Source organism: Bidens hawaiensis, unplaced genomic scaffold, assembly GCF_021521415.1.
Source record: "Bidens hawaiensis isolate Kalapana, Puna unplaced genomic scaffold, B.hawaiensis_p1.1 tig00027113_1, whole genome shotgun sequence".
NCBI classification, from domain to species: domain Eukaryota; kingdom Viridiplantae; phylum Streptophyta; class Magnoliopsida; order Asterales; family Asteraceae; genus Bidens; species Bidens hawaiensis.
This window is the reverse complement of record NW_027494380.1, coordinates 242,721-265,818: the sequence shown is the minus strand read 5'-3', so window position 1 is coordinate 265,818 and position 23,098 is coordinate 242,721. Positions and strand designations below refer to the sequence as shown.

Genomic DNA, 23,098 nt, shown 5'->3' with positions numbered 1-23,098 from the left:
CACACTTTGTGTGGGAGAAGTGTGTGGTTGTCACGCCTATACATGCAGTTCATTAATTTTGCGGATGTGTGTTTTAAACGAATTCAGTGAAAAGTGAATCATTATGCCTACAACTATCAACGATGTTTTAAATGAAAGTCCGTTTTTATTGGTCAAAGAAAGAAAACTATCAACTATAATGCAGTTAATGTTTGTCATTTTTGAAAGGTGGAATTTTGTTAAAAACAAACAGCGAACGAACAAGCAAGACATTAGTATGAAACAAATAATGCCAAGACCTACCAAGACGGAACTAGCAAGACACTAGAAGCCAAAACCTATCAAAACGGAATTAATGTTTGTCATAAATACATAATATGATTAATATCCCAGCTACAACTTAAAAGGAAAAAAAGAAGAAGAAAAAAAATAATAATAATAAAAGGAAGAAAGGGAAGGAAAAAAAAATTTTCTCTTTTTATCTTTTCTTTTGACATCACCTCTTTCTTTTTAATTTTCTTTCCTTTCTAATCTTTCCAATTTGAAAAGATACATTTTTTCTTATTTTACTCCTTATTTTCTCTCCCCTCCCCTCATTTTCTTTCTTTTAATGAAACTCGGGAACACCGTTTTTATATTTTCCTTCCCTTTCCTTTCTTAAATGAAACTCAAAAACACAACAAATTTTTTCCATCTCTTATTTTTTTTTTCTTTTCCTCCTTTAAATGAAACTCGGGGACACATTGTTAATTTTTGTCATTAAAACAAAATATCCCAGCTACAACTTAAAAGGAAAAAACAGAAAACAATAATTAGAAAAGGAAGAAAATTAAATACAGCAAGAAACGCAAAACAAAATATAATTAATTTTACATCCTGTGAGCCTATATATAGGTAACCCTAATTCTCTTTTCATAAACACATAAAACACTATCTTATGTTACTATAGCGCCGCACCTGCCACCATCTGTAACCCTTTGCCATCCTTAGTATTCTTTGTTTATGGTGCAGAGAACTGAAGAGCGATTGTTAATTATCAACAACATGTTGATTATTCATAGCCTTTTGGACAAGGAAACAGGTACGTTTTATTACATGTTTATTAACGCATCTTAATTGTTCCTAACATGTCGATCTACAATATCATTTCAGATGGGTTTGTCAGATTATGTCCACTGATGAAAGTGTGTCAATGTTAAGGCTGCCTTCTTAAAGTGCTACTGTCTGCATGGTTGCTTCAAGTGGTGATCTGGTAGGTTGAAGATACATGGATTGCCTTATTTTTTAAATTGTTATTAATTACATAGCATTCAAAATTACACACAAAAATATATTGAACTTGACCTCTTAGAACAAATGATAATTGTTCCTAACATGTCGATCTACAATATTATTTCAGATGGGCGGCCTATGAAAGAAGAAATGAGAAACATTGAATTAGAAAAGGAGCTAAAAGAAGGATGAAAAGAAGAGAAGAGAGGACAAGGATAAAGTGTACAGATACAGTGAAAAAAGATAGAAAACAAGAAGATAAATATCATGAAGATGATTACAGAGAGTATAAGCATAAAGAAGATAGATACCGAGATGAATATCAAGAAAGTTGCAGCGGAGGTTATGGAGTTGAAGAAAACCGCTAAGAAGTTTGAGGAGGTCGCCGATTGCTTGAACCAGAAAATTGAGAAGTTTGAGCACAAGTTCTCTGAGGAGACTGATGCCTTGTAAGATAGGGTTTATCTATGATCATTCATCATATTCTATGAATGAAGAGTGTGAGCAATAATCAAGCCCTCTTTTCAATGTTAATTTCTAGTTAGTTGAGCCTCTTGTATTCAAGAGAACATAGTTATCATGAATAGAAATCCAAAACTAGAGTATGGTTCTTGATGGGTGTGTTATTCAAGAAAATAAAGTTATCATGTTGATTGTTCATAGCGGCTTGACTACCGTTGAGCCTTAGGGTGTAACATCGATCTTATCGAGAAATAATAATAGAAGAATTTTATTATTTTGTGATATTTATTTGTCTTTAATAATAAAAGGATCTTAAACCTTTAAACGTCCCTAGTCACGCTTAACATATTTACCAACACTCAAAATACACACGCATCTTTCTCCTAACTTTGGATCAAACTCGATCATTTGTGTTCATCAAGCAACTAGAAATCGATCTAGATCAAGCTCGTTTAAAAATTAAGACTAAGCCGTATCTCATTTTAAGATATGTTTCGATTAAAGGTTGGTCACTTTTTGTCGGTTGAGCATAAAAATTAAACTTGTAAAAAAAAAGAAAAGAAAGATAAGGAAAGTCAAAAAGGAATATGCGCTGGTTTGGTTTAAAAAGGAAAATTGGGATGTTAAAACAAGAATCCCAGGCAGCTTGTTTGGTAAGACTGGTTGCAGGCTCGTATCCCATCTTCTTATTCATTTTTTTGGGAGCAGTGGGCAGCCTTAAAGGCCCGTAAGTGAACGGCCCAGATGCGAGCAATTGGGCTTGTTTATGCGAGCCCATTATTCGATCTGAATAGCGAGCATGGTGATCCATACAGCGAGCCCACCTGTAGGTCGCTGGTTCGAATCCCGTCTCCACATTTGCTTTTTTGGGAGCAGGGCAGTCTTAAAGGCCCGTAAGAGAACGGCCCATATGCGAGCAACTGGGCTTGCTTATGCGAGCCCATGATTCGATCTGAATAGCGAGCAAGGTGATCCGAACAGCGAGCCCACCTGCCATCCGAGCAACATGAAGCTGATTATGAGAGCAACTGGGTTTGGCCTACTAAGCGAGCAACTGATATGCAAGCAGGTGGGCCTAGCCCAGGGTGTGAACAGATAACAGAACTGAACCCACTTACGAGTTCCGATCCAAATAAAGAAAGTTGTGCGTGGGCAATAACGGATGGACCTATCCTTGTGACTTAACAAACAAAGTTAACTCTGTTAACTCAAGATAACATAATCTGTTAATCCTATTAGCAAACACTGTTAGAATTAACAAGTGATATGACAAAAGTTAGCCTAGCTAACGAACCCAGTTATTACCACTATTGGGATAAAGTCAGTTAATAACTTTGGTTAACCCTATAGCCTCGTTAGAGAAGTTAGATGGGTCCTTTAAGTTAACCTAGTTAACTTGGCTAGGTTAGTTTATCTAACTCTGTTAATAAAAGTAACCCGTTAGATCAGTTAGACCTAACAAACAAGGTTAGCCTATTTAGTTAGCTTAGGTAACCCTGTTGACACTTAACTTAGTTAGCTAACCTATTTAACTCTATTAATCAGCTATATATATAGTTAAGTTAATGCTTGTTTATGATAAACAATTAGCCGCGCTCCGTTGAAGAAGGGAATTACTATTAACTGGGGTTGTGTGCATTCTTATTTAAAAAAAAAGAATTTATATACGTTATTTAAATATAATTGTATATTGTAAGAACTTGTCGTATGTATTTATTGATTTATTGCATATATGATTATAAGAGTTGAAGAAAATGGATAGAATGCTAGAGTTAGGGTGACAGACCCTTATAATATCTATACAAGAGTTAGTCTGACAGACTCTTATAATATATATGCAAGAGTTAGGGCGGCAAATCGTTCTAATATTTGTCCAAGAATTAGAGTTGCAGACTCTGTAATATCTGTGTAAGAGTTAGAGTTAGGGCGGCATACCCTTCTAATATATGTGCAAGACTATAAGAGTATAATGTAAGAATATGTAAGAGGTAAGAATGTAAGTAATGGTTGTATGTAAGAATAGTATTTCGGATACGAATGTATGTATGTATGTATGTATGTATGTATGTGTAAGAATAACCTGTGACTTGTTTAAATTATAACTCACTCAACGTAGCTCACTTTTAGTATGCACGCAGGCAAATAAGTTTAGGCAGCTAGCTTGAGGAGCACACATGACATGAAAGAATAAGAGGCTGGCTTCGGAAGAACGAAGAATCTGTTATGTTTTTGTTATGTGTGAAGTTTAAAGGCATGCTTAATGTTTGTTTGAAAGAGATTTGAATGATTTGTAATAATGATTGATTACAATTTTATTATTCCCCTAAAGATTTTTAATTAATTCTGATTTTAAAACCATGTTTATGAGTAAATCCAACGTTACAGTAGGCTGCCGGATGTGAGGCCTTACATAGGGGTTAGGTTAGAGGTGGTTACTTCCTTTAACATGCTTGTATATATCTTTAATTTGCTATTCGCCATTGTTATGGTGCAATCACTCCATTTTAACCCCACACCTAAAACAGACTATAACCGATTTACATGTTGAAACAATTATACTTCACAAAAGCTTTTTTTTAATACAAGGCAATGTTCACAACAAAGCAATTATCTAACAATAAAGAGCTTAACGACCATGCATACCAACCCAAACACTACAAAAAGGACTTCATAGAACTCACTTTAGCTTTTTCTAAGCACTTGATAATTACACTATCGCACCCACATTATTCTGATGTCCAATAAAGAAGACATCATAACGTCATGGTCGCAATTATGTTCATAAATTGTACCTCTACAGCAATTATGCACAACGGATTTTGTGAAAATATCAATCCTAACCTAGGGATTAGTACTTTGGCATGGTGGTGCTTCTTTAGACGGTTGTGTTGCCATACAACACCTTGGCACATGCCCATGACTTGTGGCTAACATTCATGTCAATCATGGGTTTCGCTAATGGAGCACTAACTTAACACAGCATGATGATTTTTGGTTGACTAGCCAGAGCATTTTATACAACATGGCCCTTCATCATTCTTGTGTGTTTCCTAATTGCAAGTAGTTGACAAGAGGTGTGCAAGAAACCAATTACGGAACCAAAACAAAAACCAACGATTTGGTTTTATGTTTTTGTAAACCGAACCATCGTTTTGTATGTAATAAAAACCGAAAAAACGGAATCCAACCGAATTTCTAGATTTTTTATATTTTTTATATATATTATGTGATACAGTATAATACGATATGATATGTTTGCCATGATACGATAAGATATGATATGATACGATACGATACGATATACGATATGATATGATATGTTTTTAATTGAGATGGTATTATACGATATGATATATTTGATATAATATATATTATGACACGATATGATATGTAATGAAATGATAGAATACACTATGATAATGAGATATAATAGTATGAGACGAGATCAGTGTTGTAAAAATCGCTAGTCGGTAGTCGGGCGGTGGGGTGGGGACTAGCGATTAATCGGGATTAATCAGACCAGACTTTAATATATATTTTTTAGTTTTTATATACACACGCACACATTTTTATATGTGATTTTCAGTTTTATACATACACAAACATATTTTGGCCGGAAATTTGCTGGAATCTCGCTGGAAACCGCTAGTTTTTGCTGGAATCTCGCCGGAAACCGCTGATTTTTACTGGAATCTCAACAAAAACCGCTGATTTTGGTAAGAATCTCGCCGGAAACATCCGATTTTAGCCGGATTTGATAGTTGGCAGATTAATTAGCCAACTAGCCCAAAATTAATCAGTGAAGTGTGGACTAGTGATTAATCAGCGATTAATCGGTGCATAGTCGAGATTTTTGCAATACTGAACGAGATAATACAATATAATACTGTATCATATAATGTCATGTAGTAAAGTGATGCAATATAATATGGTATGACGCCCGTGTGTTAGATGGCTATTCCTGAAGAGGCATCCAACTGGAGAGAAGTGCCAGTAGATGGATGGTCATCTGTAATGGTGGATTTGGCGGTCTAGGTTGTGCAGGTTGGGATTTTGTACTATTTTCTCTACTATTTTGTTTCGTAGCTATCTAGAGTGAATTAATGAATGTCACACTTAGAAACTAATAATAAAAGTATTTTTAATTTCTTGATCGGGTAAAATAAATAAGAAATATGTCATGTTTTAATTTAAAAACTTTAGATTGTATATTTACACTATTTTTCATTTCTTTTATAGAGTATTTTAACTTATACAAATTAATTACTTTATTTATTATAATAAGTAAACTAAACTTGTATATATAATATGCTTTGTTACAAAATAACAGTTATATTTTATCATATTAAACAGAATCTTCATACGATTTTTTTTAAAACAGGGGTGCATTCATAATATAATATATTTTTTAAACAAAAATGGCTTTTGCCCGGTTGGTAACTTCAATGAAATGCAATTACGTATTTCGGCTGCGTGATAACGATAGGTGATGGCTTTAAAATTTTTTATATTATTTATATTTAAAATATTTAAGTGGTTTAGTGAATGTGATGATAAATAATTTTATGAAGAGATCACCATTTTAAAATTTGTATGATGATCAATTTTAGTGCGAAATTCACGATGGTCCTGATCGAATAAGAAGATGGGCCTTTCAATAGTCTAGGTTGTTATGGTGTTGTTAGTGTTATGGTTGATAATTACCAGGTTTGTGTGAATCATGTTATAATTAATTAATCCAGTATTAAAATAAACTATCATGACTTAGTGGTCTTGTAAAGGAAAATCATAGGTACATATGAAATTGTTATTTTGTTACATATTAAATAAATGCAAGAGGTTATGAATGATATAGGTTGAAGGAGTTACAAAGTATATGTTGGGCTGGTTAGCATTACTCGTGTCGGCATGAACTTATAAGTTGTGTATTTTTTTAATTTCTAGATCTAATTTTTTGACTGATTAACATGTTGTGATTGTTGGCTCGATTAATTTAGTCTTATTGAACATGACTAGTTTGTTAAACAAGTTGGATAGGGAAGTTAAAACACAAACTACCATTAAACTAGGTATGATTGGCAACTAAAAACAGGATTATATTATGTTGTTGCCTTTCCATAAATGATCCACATTTTACATAACTTTGTTCAACCATGTAAAGTTTTGATAGTCAACGACTATTGTAAGGCCAAAAATGTGACTTGTGATATCATGTGACAAAACTCGTAATATATATATTGGTCAATCAAATTGGTGAAGTGGGCGTGAATTCCAAATCCAAGACGAGATCTTCAGTATACGCATTTAGCTTCAACGGGGAAAAGACTTCTAGAATATTATTGTTTTTGCTATAAATAGGACTTTGTTGTCATATGTAAGTGTGCGTTTTCATGGTGTAAATCACCCACCCAAGGGGAGCTCACCTCGGGTGGGATCGGTGTTCGTTTATTATATGAATCTTTTACCCATTGCGAGATCGTTTGTTCTTTATATTATTTTATATAATTTGTCGATCGCTTGTACTTTATATTATTTTTATAAAATATTTTATTACCGATTAAAAAAATTGTAGGTCCTATTTAATGGATCTATCAACTTTACTCGGATATCAGATTTTAGTTTTGCAAATACAAAAGGAGAGAAAAAGATGAAGTTTTTGTAATAAGTTGTATGGAGAAATGGGTGAAAGTGACCCTTTTATAGGTCCCCATTTCTCCTAGGTTTTCATTTCATGGGCCTAAGTGGCTTACCCAATAAGCTTTTACCGTACAAAATAAACATACTAAGTATGTAATAAACCGACTAAAGCAAACCGAAAGACATATACAATCCTAATAATAATATAGAATATTAGCCCTACAATCTCCCTCTAGGATTGAGTATGTCAAGACGCCTTCATCAAGTTCTTTGCTTCGTCTTTATTTCTTGAAATTTAGTGCTTGTTTTGATCCAAGAGCTTGAAAGAGATTGGATTTTGAACAATTCTTTATTTTCCATTCTTGTAAACCTGAATTTCAATGTTATTTTCTGGAAAGGATTGGTAACAGCAAATTTTAGAAGCATTAAATGTGGGAGGTGCGACTTCTAATTTTCTTTTGTTGACTTTCTTGAGCCAGCGGGTCTCTTTCCTTTGTCTTTCAGCAGTACATTTTTAGGTTCAACCACCAACTTTCACGTTCTTGTTTTCTTTTAAGCACTTCAGTATCTGCAACTTCAGTCTCTACAGCCCAACAGATCTTGATCTACCTGTCCATGTACAACTGCACAAAACTTAGAACAAATAAGATTCGTTCACAAACCCTCTTACCCTTTGAGGGTAAAAAAGAATTATCTTTTTCAAAACATGCCCTTGGTTTGAAGTATTTGCAGAATAACTCTGAAATTTTAAAATATTTTTTTATTGTATCTTGACTTTTCATAGAATACCAATTTCAATCCCTCAACTTATAAATGATTTGTTTAAGACCCAGGTTTCCAACGAACTTTGCATGAATGGCCTTGGCAACAAAACACGTGATTTTGAATAAAACAAAGATTTAATAAAATATGTACGAACACAATAAAAACTTAAAATCTTTTCGGCATTTTCATATATTTTAAAATTACGAAAATATGTACATAAATGTTTTGTATTTTTCTTTGATGATAAATGCAAATAATAAACATAAGCCGTAAATATTTTTATGAGAAAAATCGCAACATGGAATCACATTGACTGAGATGTCCTTTGCAACATTTCTATTTTGGCTGTTATTACATGTCACACCCTAACTCAGGGCCTAGGCGTGTGACTACCAGTTGGTACCTGTTTTGTAAATTTATCAGAGTTATGGGTTAATTTTAGCGGAAGACTTTAAGTTATTATAATATTAATTTAGATTGAAAATTTACTTGAGAATTAAATACCCAAGTAGATGTTTACAAAATATTGTTTTTATATTACAAGGATTTTATAATTTAAAATTGAGCCATCTTGTACTACGAGCTTCTATCTCCTTGACGACTCTAATCCTTGCATATAATATCAAACTTAGTTACTGCAATGGGGAATAAAATACGTCAGCTATGTGCTGGTGAAGTGTTAACTCTTAAAAGTATTTAAATAACAATCATAATACATATATAGTTTTCTTGACAAGCTACGCAGGTATATTTTTATTTCCAGTATTTGTAACACTGCCCTACACACACACAAGTTTCTCCGAGCCACGTAGCCCATACTTGAGAACTATTTATGACTATTTAACCCGCGGCCACGTAGCCTTCGAATATTAGGCTAAACAGTTATGTTTGAATCCATACACATGTGTAATCGGTCTGAGTTGCTTTTATTCTTTAATTTGTATTATAACGTTTTAGAGATCACATAATCTCATGTAAACGTTTGACTGCAGACCTTAAGTCTGGTTTTAATCTTGATTAGGTTTGTGAATGTTTGTATTTTGAAATCATATTTGTACTTGTGTGACGTTTGATATAGCATGCTTTGGCTTAATAGATTATATCACGTTGGCAGACTTTTCCAGGTAAGTAAACAGGTCCCGCGGTTGATTGGAATTTGTACGAATTACTTACCTTAGGCAAGAAAAGTCTACTAATGATATCCCCCTTACTACATGCCTGTCAAAATATAATTGTGTATAGCATTACATCTTATAATGTTTAATTGAAAATAATTTTGTGAATGCTTTGAAAATCCTTTCAAGGTTAAAAAGGCCATAGCCTTGACTGAGTCTAAGCTATAATATACTTGAAATAACTTAAACTTAAATCCTACCTAAGTGAATACTCGGGGGTGCTACTACTAAGGTAAGAGTGATTGCTTGATTGACAGAATCTCACATCTAACTTTCTTAACTGATCAACAAGGCGTCAGGACTTCAATACTTACACGAATATTGAAGACACATGGTCTCGGTACATCACAGCTATCAAGCACGCTTCCCAATACTAAATGTGTGAGATTGAAGGTGAAGTTTGGTGTGAATTGGTCCAAACCCGTCACTCCCCTTTTATAGCTAAAATTCAGCTCCTTCGCATCGTGCAAAGAAAAAAACTTCTGTTTCTTCGCGTCACGTGAACAGACTTCAGCCGCAATTTTACACATGGCTTGTCCCATGGTGCAACGTGTTAACACGTGTTTGGACACGTGTCCCTGATTACTTAATGAGGTTTCGCGTCGCTTGAAGGATTACTTTGCGTAGCGCGAACCAGCCTGGTCTTGGGTTTTGTATATGTTATCTTCGCGTAGCGCAAAGGGAGTTTAACTATTTCTTAACGTCGCGTGAAGAAATGAAAATTTCAAAATTCTTTTTTTAAGTCCCTGTACTTCTGAACATTGACAAATTTGACAAAAGTTTAGGTCGGAAATTTTATGATGTTATATCCTCCCCACCTTTAGAATAATCTCTCGTCCTCTAGATTACTGAAATAGATGTGGGTATTTTCTTTTTATTTCTGATTCAAGTTCCCATGTATATTCAGGTCCACGTCTAGAATCCCAACGAACCTTTACTAACTTGAGTCGTTTGTGTTTGAGAAACTTAATCATACTATCTTCAATTTGAATTAGCTGTTCCACAAACTTGAGCTTTTTATTAACCTCGACATCTTTTAATGGAATTGCAAGAGTTTCATCGGCTAAACACTTGCGTAAATTTGATACATGGAACACATCATGTATGCCTTTCATTTCTTCGGGTAACTCCAGTCGATATGCAACTGGTCCAATGCTTTCAAGTATTTTGAATGTTCCTAAGAATCGTGGATTCAATTTTCCTTTCTTTCCAAATCATATTACACCTTTCCAAGGTGATACTTTAAGTAGTACTTTGTCTCCTACTTGGAATTCCAATGGTTTGCGGCGAACATCTGCATAACTTTTCTGTCTATCTCCTGCCACTTTCAGTCGTTCTCGAATTTGCATTATTTGATCAGTGGTTTTCTGAACGATTTCTGGACTTGATAATTGGTATCATCACAATATGGAACCCGACAACAGCAGAAATCTGTATCACCACAAATCAGAAGCACATACCCCCGTCAGACCACTGTCAACACCACACCACCATCACCTATAGTTCCGATACGGATCCCGATGACAACAAAACTGGAGGTCTGTAGCCGGGAACAGTAGAGATCGAGGTCGTAACCGTCAAAGTTGTAGCTTTGTTGTCGGCATGGCCGACATCCTAAACAATATCCACCACCATCTTAGGATTCAGCCAACAACACAACATTGACTGAAATGCCCAATAATACTGCTATGGCAAAATCCAGAGGCGGAAATGGGTGGGAGTGCCGGAGAGATAGACCGTTGGCGGTGGTTGAGGACTGCGTGATGGTGATGGATTCAATGAATAGAGAGGTATGAGAAAAAGCAGTGTACAACTAAGTATGTAGAAAGTGCAAACTCTAATGCACGTGTTCTCTCGTAATTGTAAATATATAAATTTGAATAACAATAAATTTGACATGTTTCTAAGTATGTAGAAAGTGCAAACTCTACTGCACATGTCTCGTAATTGTTTGCTTATATTTGAAATGTTTGACTGTTTAACTGCCTTAAGTAGAATCAAGCACAAGTAAACCCACGAAAGGAAGTGTATAGGACATGGAGAGTAACGCAAGCAGCTAATCCAGCTGGCCACTGTTATTACCTGCAGCCTTACTATCCTTGTACTAAATAGTTCCTGAAGTGAAGATGTTTGTGTTTTTCCGTTAGAATTCGAATGGTTGGTGCTAAGACGACTGCTGAGCGAGGAGGGCGCACTAGACGCCTTGGTAGGCAACGTGTTAACCGGATACCCTCTGAAGAACCGATTACTGAATCTAGTGAAGAGGAAAGCATGACCGTACGCGAAGAAGAGAATCAGATAGACACTACTATTCAAGCTGCCATTGCTCGAGCAGTAGCTTCCGCAGTAAAAAAATCTTCAACGGGAAAAGCCTACTGAGGGCCATGCAAGAACTATGGAGAAGAAAGAAAACAAGTGGGTTGCTCCTGCTAAACGACCCGGTACACAAATGTGGAATCCCAAGGATAAGAAGCATAAGACGGGGGAGAGGAGATTATGCAAGACTTGGGGTAAGGCTCATGGCGGTGAGTGTAAGTTGGGGTCAAAAGCGTGTTACAGATGCGAGAAGATGGGGCACTTCTCTTGGGAATGCAAGAACGACCATAAATGTTTCAATTGCGGTAAGCTCGATCTACCTGTAGAACTAGAAGAAATTCACTCTACCTTTCACGTTTCTCACTTAAGTAAGTGTCTTGCAGACGGAACGTCTCACGTGCCGTTAATAGACATAGAGGTGGATGAGCGATTGAATTATATCGAGCAGTTGGTCAAAATTGTTGACCGTAAGGATAAGCAACTTCGTCACAAGGTTATTCCATTAGTAAAGGTGATTTGGAAACATCGCAAGGGATCCGGTGCGACATGGGAACCAAAGGAGGAAGTGCGTAAGTTCTACCCGCAATTGTTTACGTAATAGGTAGGTTTCAAGGACGAAACCTTTTTTAGGAGGACAGACTTGTAGCATCCTCGTTGCGATAATAATAAATAAAACGTTTCAAGTTTATTTTAGTTGCCGTGTCGAGAGATGCCAATTAAATTAATTAAATAATATGTAGATAGTGGATAAGGTTAAGAAGGATTATTGGACTTAAGAGTGATTTGGGCCTAAAAAGCCTTTGAGCTTTACCTATTTAAACCCCTAAACCCTAAATCCTCATCATTTCATAATCATTCTCCAATCATTGTCACCATTCACCTACACACCACATAAATCCCTGTACACCAAATATTCCGAATCCAACTTTCCATCTATCCAAGATCTAGCTATCAAAGTTTAAGGCATGTTATAAGTAATATTCGTTTCCTTTCTCATTTTGTTTCCATCTTAGATTTAGTAACAAATGAATACACGAGCCGAACCAAACCAAACCAAACCGGCACAAACGAACCCGTCTTAGACGAGATCCAAATGAATCAAATAAACAATAAAAACATAAGATTGGGCCTAAACATAAGTAAACAATATAAATAAAAGATTGTTACAAAAACGGGTCTTTAACGAGACCGAGGACTACAGCAGGTTCGGCTGAACAGGAACCCAAACCAGACCTACGGCGTCAAAATGCGAACCGAAAGACAACCAAAACCCATTTGGTCCCCTGTTCTTCACCTTGGTCACTGACGGCTCGAGTTACGGCCCAAGGGAAAAACCAGATCTAAAGAAACCTCGATGTGAAGACTCGTGCGAAACCCTATGCGAAGACTCGTGCAAAAAACCCCATGCGAACCCACCTGTGCGAAATCCGGCCGTGCGATGCGAAGTTCCAGCCATGCGAATCCGATGCGAACTCTTGTGTGACTAAGAACTTAGCTGCTACGATGGTTGGCGCCTGATTCTGGCTAGAGTGGTGGGGGCGACGGCATGGACATGAGGAAGAAGAAGACGTGGGTTGAGCTGTACAACCCGGTTAAGTGAGAGAGAAGGGCGGTGGTGTGGCCGGAGGATGTTGGGGGGGGGGGGGCGGTGGTCTGACGGGAGAAGTGAAGAAGAAGAAAGAAGTGTGGGGGCTGGGAATTGGGGGGGGGGGTGCGGCTAAGGTTATGTAACTAGGGGGTGTTGTTGGGTGTGTCAATAATAATAATAATAAATAATAGTAATAGTAAACTAATAATAAATAATAATAAAAGTAGTAAATAAATAATAATACTAAGATATAATAATTATTATAATAATGATAAGAATAATGCATGGATGTAAAGACTTGGTCAAACCCGACTTGGAAAAATATGAACGAAACCCGAACCCGAGACCCGGCTCGTTTAGAAAGTATAAGCAATGAATTGACCCGAGACCCGAACTCACTTAAGGACGTTAACTCGTAAATGCATTAAGGACATGAGTTAATATTAGTGAAGTGGATATAATATAAATATATAATAAACAATAAAAGAGAATTAAAGTATATTAATATGAACGCTTAGAGATGAATACATGTCGGCTCAGTTAACTAAAGAATTAACCCCGTTAACTTATAGAGGATTAATACGTGTACATTATCAAAACAGTTAGCCGCGCACAGCTCAGGGAGTGAATTACAATTAATGGTGAACGTAACAGGATCCAGGTGAGTTCTAGCCCCTTTTATGTGTTATGTTTTCGGGGCTGTGTGCATACTACGATGTGTTTAGATTTATACACTTAACTTAAATGGTAAGTGTATATTAGATATATGTTTGCGTATGAATGTGAATGATATGGATTGTTTAACTAGTAGGCATGTAGTTGTTATATTAGTTATGATAGGAACAAGTAGAAGGAAAATGTAACGAAGGTAGAGTTGTATGGTATGTTAGAGGGCACTGGGCCCTAACAATAACCGAGGTATGTAGAGCACTGAACACCTATAATATCCAAGGTAAGTAGGGACTGGACTCTGAGGATATCCAAGGTATGTAGGACACCATGTCCTTATTAAATCCGAGGTATGTAAGGTCTGGACCCTTATAATATCTAAGGTATGTGAGGACCGAATCTTTATAGTATCCGAGGTATGTAGTTAGCAAGAAGTATTAACGTATGAACGTATGTTTGATTAATAGAGGAGCAGGTAAATATTAATACGTATCTTCGGACGCGTATTAGTAAGTAAGCGAATGCAATGTATGTTAACTAACTAAAACTCACTCAGCATAGCTAACATTTAGTATGCACGCAGACAAGTAGAATGAAACAAGTTGCTTGATAAGGACACGTGGCAATAACAGCAAGACTTGCATCGCTATGAAGAGGAGGCACCCGTGTCATTTATGTTTTACGTTTAAGACTTATGTTATGTTATTTTCAGACAAGATGTTTATGATATGTATGAATGTATGACTTTTATTTCCACGAAATATTTTAATTAACTCTTATTTTACGAATTATGTGAATGAGTAAATCCAACCAGCGAGAAAGTAGGGCACCCGGGTCGGGGGCCTTACACAAGGTTTTTTGCTAGAGATCTTACTAAGGATCAAGGGTTTTTCTCGCTACTCACTAACTCATTTATTGCTTTACTCACAGACTTGCAATATTGTAAAGAACACGCTACTTCACTTATAGCATTTGATCACTAAATTTCTTTGGCAAATTTTGACCAAAACAGAGGCATTGATAATCAATTAAACGGTTAAACAATTATCCCTGGGAAATCATACCGCCGGCTACCACTTGACAATCATTGTGTCGCCACAATAGCAAAACTCTTAAGCGTAACACACAGGCTTAGGATTCGAACTTACAACCTTGCGCAAGGCCTAGCTCAAATCTTTCATTGACATAATACATCAAAAGTGATACAAGTGGGGATCGAACTTAGGTCACCATTTCATTAGAGAACCCAAGCCATTTACCATTAGGCAACAAGTGATAGATATTTTTTTAGATGTGTTTTTTTAATGAATGCTATTTTAAGGTTTTCTTAATTAGATTATATTATATTATGTTTTTAATTTGAAAATAATTTAGTTAATTTAATTAAAGAAAAAAAATAAGATGGATTGGGATGCATTACAAGATTGAAAGATGGATTTGGATGGTTTTGGGTTGGAATGATGTAACGCTAACGTGGAAGATAGAGATTGTGAAAAATAGTGAAAGATGTATTAGGTGGATGTCCAGCACTCTAAGATGTGTAGTGGAGCGTAGAGGTGTTCAAAAAAACCGGTTACGGAACCGGTTTGGGCGGTTAACCGGAAAACCGGTTTTTTAAAAACCGGTTTTTTTAAAAACCGGTTTGACCGGTTTACGTAACCGGTTTACGTATCGGTTATACTTTTTGGAGCCAAAACCGGTTTTATAACCGGTTATAAAAAAAACCGGTTTTTTTTAATAACCGGTTATTAAAAAACCGGTTAACCGGTTTTTAAAATAACCGGTTTATAGCCGTTATAAAAAAACCGGTTAACCGGTTTTTTAATAACCGGTTAACCGGTTAAACCGGTTTTCGAACGTTACCAAACGGCTTTATAGCCGTTTTTTTTTTTTTGCCCGTTTTTTTAGCCGTTTTTTTGGTTTTTTTACCCCCACAAACATCTATATATAGTTTAGGTTGGGTATTGGTTAGATCACACTTGATTATACAACTCCAAAAGCTCTAAACGTTTATTTCATACGCGATTATAACTCCAAACGCTCTTCTTTCGTAGTCGTTTATTTCATACTCGAGTATACCACTCTTAATTCGTAGTCGATTATCATGGCCTCCCAAAGTGCTGCTTCATCGGTCAACATGGGTGCCTCGAACACGGGAGAAACCGTCGTTCGGGTCATCCCCACGAAACGAAACCAAGATATTTGGCAACATTTCGACCTATGCGAAATGTCTAACGGAACCCAAAAAGCTAGATGCAAACATTGTTTGAAGTTTTATAACAAAGAAGCAAACTCCAGTTTAAGAGCTCATGTAGAAAGGCCCTCTTGCAAGGTCTTGAAGGACGAATCCGGAAGTAGTTCGCAGCCGGAGATGACGAATCAAGGAACGGTGTTTACGTACGACCTTGAAGCGGTACGTCAACAGTTTGGCAACTTTGTGATTCAACAATCACTTCCTTTCAACCACTTCGACAACCCTCAATTCACGGAGATGATGCAAAAGTATGTTCAACCACGCTACCAACACGTAAGTCGTTCGACCCTTAGAAGAGATATGCTTAAAGCATGGAAAAACGCTAAATCCGAACTAATTTCATACTTTTCAAACTTACAAACTGGTGTGAACTTAACAACGGATGTGTGGTCGGTACCTAATGGTTCGCCCGACTCATACATTTGTGTGACGGCTCATTGGGTTGACCCCCGGTCGTGGCAAATGATGAAACGAACCGTTGCGTTTCAATTGTTTGATTACCCGCACACGGGTAGAAATATTTTTAAACTCTTGGATAAAGTCATTCGACAATACAAGATTGAAGATAAAATCTTTTCAATATCGTTTGATAACGCGTCCAACAATACGGCCGCGGTTGGCCATTTAAAATTAAAGTATAAACCTATTTGTGATGGAGCGTTTTTTCATAGCCGATGCATTGCACATATTATCAACTTGGCCGTGCAAGATGGGTTAAACGTGATCGAAACGCAAAGAAACAATTTTAAAAGAATGTTACGAGATGTTTTTAGCAACAATAAAACATTTTCAAGATACAAAAAATTTTGTGATGAAGCTAATTGTCAATGGTTGGGGCCCAATTGGGATTGTCCAACAAGATGGAACTCGACTTGTGATATGTTTGAGAAAGCCATCCAACAAAAAGAATCACTAGTTGCGTTTCATCAAATAATGTCAAGTAGGGGTAAATGTGCACCGTACGATCCTAGAAACTGGTTATTGATTGAGATCGTTACGGAGGTTCTTCAAATTTTTAAATCTTGCACAACTAGTTTATCCGGGGTTTACTATCCAACAAGCCCCATTGCTTTACCAAAAATTGCTGTCATGTGCACAAAGTTGACTGAAATTCATTGTAGGGGTGCACCTTATTTTGATATGGGTGCAAAAATGAAAGAAAAATTTATAAAATATTTTCAACAACTACCCGCTGTTTTGACCTGTGCGGCTGCGTTAAACCCTTGCATCAATGTTGGTGGTGTTGAAGCTTTAATAGAAAAAATTTGTGATGAGCTAGGGTTAAACGACGATCAAAACCCCTATTATAGCCAAACTTTAAAGAATGATTTCAACACCACATTGGCAAACATGTATGATGTTTACCTTACAAAACACGGGTCGTCTTCCCAAATTCATGACTCGTTAAGAGCTGTTGCCCAATCCCAATCCCAAACCGACCTTGAAATGGGGATGTACTACATGATTTGGGAAGACGCCGGTAAACGTCAAAGGGTAAACACCCCAAGCAGTGAACTTGGAAGGTATGGTGGTACCAACTTTGTGAAACACATGACTCCGGATGAATTTAGAAGTCTTGATTTGCTGGCTTGGTGGAGAGGTAAGGAGGATGAGTTTCCGATCCTCGCCGCCATGGCCAAAGATTTACTAACGGTCCAAGCTTCCACGGTAGCTTCGGAGTCTGCTTTTTCTGTTTCTGGCAGGGTTATATCGATTAGGAGGACTCGACTCACTCCAGCAGCTGTAGAGATGTCGATTAGCTACAAGGATTACTTGGACTCTTTAGACAGGGCACAACATCAACGCTCACTCGAGGGGGAAATGGACTATGAGGCGGCCTTGTATGAAGACGAGGTCAATCAAGGACACATTCAACCAATGACCGATGAAGAAGCCGCGTACGACGATTACCTAAGGAATAGCTCGGGATCGGGTAGCGAAGAAAATGAGTAACAAACATCAACTTGTTAATGTAATCGTGTCTAAGCATTCTTTAATGTTTGTATTTTTGAGTTACGAATATGCGATAACGATTTAATGTTTGTATTTTTAATGTAAAAGCTATAAATGAAAGTTATGTGTTTTTAATCTTCCAAGCAAAGAATGCTAACAACGAAACCCTAAACCCTAAACCCTAAAGAAAAAAAAAAAAAAAAAAAAAAAAAAAAAAAAAAAAAAAAAAAAACCGGTTAACCGGTTAGACCGGTTATTAAAAACCGGTTATAAAAAACCGGTTTAATAACCGGTTCTAACCGGTTTTTAAACCGGTCCAAACCGGTTTGGCCGGTTTGAGTTTTCAGCAATAAAAACCGGTTAATAACCGGTCCGGTTATTAACCGAACCGGTTTTTTTCTGGATAAAAAAAACCGGTCCGGTTAATAACCGAACCGGTTTTTTCAAAAAAACCGATTTGTGCACCTCTAGACTGGAGCGTGATGGGTATCTCATAGAGCCACAAACACCCCCCGTCTCTTTAATTCTCCAACTAATAATGTTGTTTTCTCACAAACTTTAACCAATCAAATCTTTATGTATTTATATTTAATTTGCATTAAAAATTTGTTAATTATTAGAAAAAGATTGTAGTTAGTGTTTTGTTATAATTGCCATTGCTGAGATGACCGACACATGTCCCATAATGCCGCACAAGAAAACTTGACTACAAATTGTCAAAAGTAACATATATATGCTTCCCGTAATGAATAATAATTAGCTTTAAAATACCTAAGTTTATTCAATTTCTTGATCTTATAGGTTTGCATTTGAGTTAAATTAGAACATTTCTTTTCCAAGATTCCTTAGAATCCTTCACTAAACTTTCGGGGTGTTCGTTTCACAGAATGAATTGGAATTGAAATTTGCATAGGATTTGGAATTTAAAGGAATTGAATTTGGAATCTGAGCATTCCAATAGGAATTGGAATCGGAAGGAATTGAAATTCAATTCTATTCTTGATATGTTCATTTGACAAATGAATTGTAATCTATCACCAAAAATGAATTGGAATCATTTTCTTTAACGAGGATAACGACGAAAACATTTTAATTTTTTTAGATATTTTTGTTTTTTATTTATACTTTGCGTTATGATTTTTTTTATTTTTCTTAAATTTTTTAAAGGATTTTCTATTAATATAAAAAACCACTCAAAAAATATTAAAAAATAATAACAACAAATTCATAACTAAAAATATAAATCAATAATAAAAAAGATTAAAAAAAACTAAAATGTTATTCATTGTCATGTTCAAATAGAAAAAACTCGAGAAAAGATTTCATTGAATTCACTTGAAATCCTCCATATTTTGGACAGATTTAGAATCTCTTTATTTAAAGGAATTGAATTCCAATTCCAATTCTTTGACAATCGAACACACCAAAATTGAATTAAGATTCCAATTCCAACGAAACGAACACATCTTGTAATGGGATATATTTTAATTCCAATTTCTTTGAATTTCCACGAATTGTAGGAAACGAAGGTGCAGTTAGTTTTTACAAGGGGTTTTCATGATAGAAAAAGCAAGATTATCGTGTGTTTCTAGATCATGTAAAAGCGCAATATCCTTCATTAAAGTTCTAGTTTTTACAAGCCTTTTTCAAGATAAAGATGTGGGAGTCTTTCTAACATTTGTAGCTTGTTCGAATCCATAACTGATCTCAATCAATGTAGGTTCAGACCATTTCAATCCACTAAAACAAATACCTACAGGGACACCATTCTTGTCATACGCAGCCGGAACACTTATGGCAGGAAAACCACCAATGGCCAACACCGGAGAAATACTAGAACCCGGAGTCACAACCGTGTCAAGGCGGCTCAGTGTCGTCATCTTCTGGTAGCCGTCTCTCGTCAACCTAGCCATGTTTGCAATCGCAGCCTTCTCCAAATCCCCAATCCCATTCGTGGCTTCTGCTGCCAAGAATATATCTTGCCCGAAATCCCGAATGTTCTCCAAATCTCCAAACTTTTGATTAAATGCTATTACATCTGCTAATGAAAGAACCCTAGAAGTCACTAGTGATTTCAAGTAAGCATTTATGGCGATCTTGAATTCCGCTATTGTTGCTACAGCTTCACCGCTAGCGGTGGAGTTAAGTATGTTGTCCAGATCGGCAATCTCCAGCTTATCAATCAAGATCGCACCTTCACGTCTAATGCATTAATTATATAAAAAATTATAAAAAAGGAAATAGGAAAACTTAGTTACAATGAAAATATAAATAACAAGCTTAAATAAGGAACCTTACCTTAATGTTTGCAGATGGCTTTCAAAAACTTGAGGCAGGTTTGATCCGTTAGAGAACACGAAAAACGGGTTTCTAACAATACCAATTCTCTTCCCCTTGAGCCCGTTGGGTTTCAAGAATTGAGTGTAGCCACCAGCAGGGATATATGGTAACGCCTTCTTAGTCGCCTCACCGTCCTTGCATTGTAGTCGAATCCAACAATCATTTCAAGAGCATAAGCTGCATCGGATACAGTTCTACATATTGGCCTAACCGAAAAACCATGAAACATGTCAAAGAAACAAAAATTAGAAAAAAAAATATTGAATACCATATAAAACATTAAATTAAACATATATGGAAAATAAGATGTGTAGAAGTTTACCCGACTGTGTTTAGTGATGGAGAAATGGGGATGACTCCGGCCCGGCTAGTGAGACCAACGGCAGGCTTGATGCCAACTACTGAATTAAAGCTAGACGGGCATAAGATGGAACCATCTGTCTCAGTTCCTATTGACACTGCTGTTGGAACTTTGTTCACATTGTTTCATCCCACATCGGAAGCAAGAAAGAAAATAACTTTATTTATAATCACTAGTCAAGTAAACTCTAAAATGGAGATTTATTAGGCTAAGATGATTGGGGTTTTGTATGTGTGTATATATATATAATGGGTCAAAGATAGGGCTTTTGGGCTCTTCTTGACTAAATAAAGAAAGCAGTATCTGATTATATTCATAAATTTCTTCTGCAATTTAGTGAATTTGGTTTAAAAACTGCCACCGATATTGCTGGCCCGCTGCTTGAACTCTGAAATGGAGATTTATTAGGCTAAGATGATTGGGGTTTTGTATGTGTGTATATATATATAATGGGTCAAAGATAGGGCTTTTGGGCTCTTCTTGACTAAATAAAGAAAGCAGTATCTGATTATATTCATAAATTTCTTCTGCAATTTAGTGAATTTGGTTTAAAAACTGCCACCGATATTGCTGGCCCGCTGCTTGAACCGCATGGAGTTGCTGATAAAACGTAAGGATTCTACGTAGGGTGTAAAACTCAGGTTATTTATAATTCGCATATTAGAATCCCGTGTCTTACACGGGCTGAATTTACATTAGAAAATTGCCCAAAAGCAGGGCTTTTGGGCAATTTCTTCTGCAATTTAGTGAATTTGGTTTAAAAAATGCCACCGATATTGCTGGCCCGCTGCTTGAACCGCATGGAGTTGCTGATAAAACGTAAGGATTCTACGTAGGGTGTAAAACTCAGGTTATTTATAATTCGCATATTAGAATCCCGTGTCTTACACGGGCTGAATTTACATTAGAAAATAATGAGGTCCCAAAAATAACTGGTGCGTGTATTTTGCAACAGAATTTGCAGTCACAAATCTTATGATCGGTAGGCTGTCGTGAATAAAATGCGTTCAGTCGCTACATTTGCGACCACGTGTGTCTGTTGCTTATACTTATTATTATTATTATTATTATTATTATTATTATTATTATTATTATTATTATTATTATTATAGTAATAAGCTATTTTTTTGTATCTATATACATTGCCACTTATAATTAGTTGTATTCTAATTAACCTAAACTTTTGAGTACTAAATTTTCCTTGTCCGTCTCGTGGACTAAAACCACTAGGTGCACTAATTGATCGAAAGCTAGACCACTCACTCAAGCTAGCCTTCCCTAAAATAATGGCACCCGCTTTTCGCAACCTCAAAACAATCCCGGCATCACGAGGCACAATGGACCCGAGCAACGCAAATGAACCAGCCGTGGTGTTAAGTTTGTCTTTAGTCGCGATATTATCCTTGAGAAGCACGGGAATGCCATGCAAGCCGATCATGGACCGAGGCACCTTAGCTGCCCGTTCACGGTCCGCTTTGTCAGCTTGATACAGCGCATCGGGGTTAACTTCAAGGACCCCTTTAAGCACCGGGTTCAGTTTCTTGATCTCACCAAGATAGAACTCGACGAGTTGCCTTGAGTTGAGTCGGTTCGTGTTAAAAGCGAGCCTGAGTTCTTTAATCGTGGCTTCTTTTTGAGCATGGGAAGATGAGAGCAATGCAAGAAGAACGAGGAAGAGCGAGAAGATTGACATGGCTGAGTCAACTCAGTACTGAATCGATGAGTTTGGAATCTTTTTTAGAAATAGGGTATATGTGAGATTCCTAATCACTTCGAGGGTTGGCTTTGATTTTTAATCACAAATGGGGTAGTAGTTTTTAATAGTGGTGAATAAAAAAGTTGGTATAGGTGTGTAAGAGAATGTAAGAGAATTGTCAGATGAAAGAAACTTATTTGTATTTGATAGTGGCGAATAAGGTTAATTTCTTTAGATAATGGCAAATAAGGTTAATTTCATTTGATAATGACGAGTAAGAGTGAGGTCATGTGACCAGGTACCATTAACACTTAGTATTGGCGAATAATCTTGATATCTCTTAATATTGGCGAGTAAGAGGCTAGTTGTATTCTACAGATTGTTTATATTTCATAAAATACTTTAAAATTTTATTTTTTAATATTGTTATACAAAAATAGAACCTAAGTGTGAGACCACAAAATGGTTTTAGTTAGTGGAGGATTTTAAAGTTCGTATGGTACATTGGATATAGTATTCTTAATTATATATTTCTTTTATCTTAAAGACGCTAGTGTGGTTAGTAACTTGGTATACATTTATACTCGTGAGCAAAACTCTTAGGGACAAGGAACTGAGAAAGGGTTTTATC

At 36.3% G+C, this 23,098-nt stretch overlaps 1 pseudogene across 1 annotated transcript; it reads right to left on the bottom strand.

Moving 5' to 3' along the window:
- Positions 1-19,716: 19,716 nt before the first annotated feature.
- Positions 19,717-22,469, bottom strand: LOC143574822 (putative amidase At4g34880; annotated as a pseudogene). Its single transcript, XR_013142664.1, has 5 exons — positions 21,963-22,469; positions 21,303-21,407; positions 20,733-20,868; positions 20,369-20,616; positions 19,717-20,272 (listed from the first exon to the last, which is right to left on the bottom strand). The product of XR_013142664.1 is annotated as a putative amidase At4g34880 (transcript).
- Between the last annotated feature and the right edge of the window lie 629 nt (positions 22,470-23,098).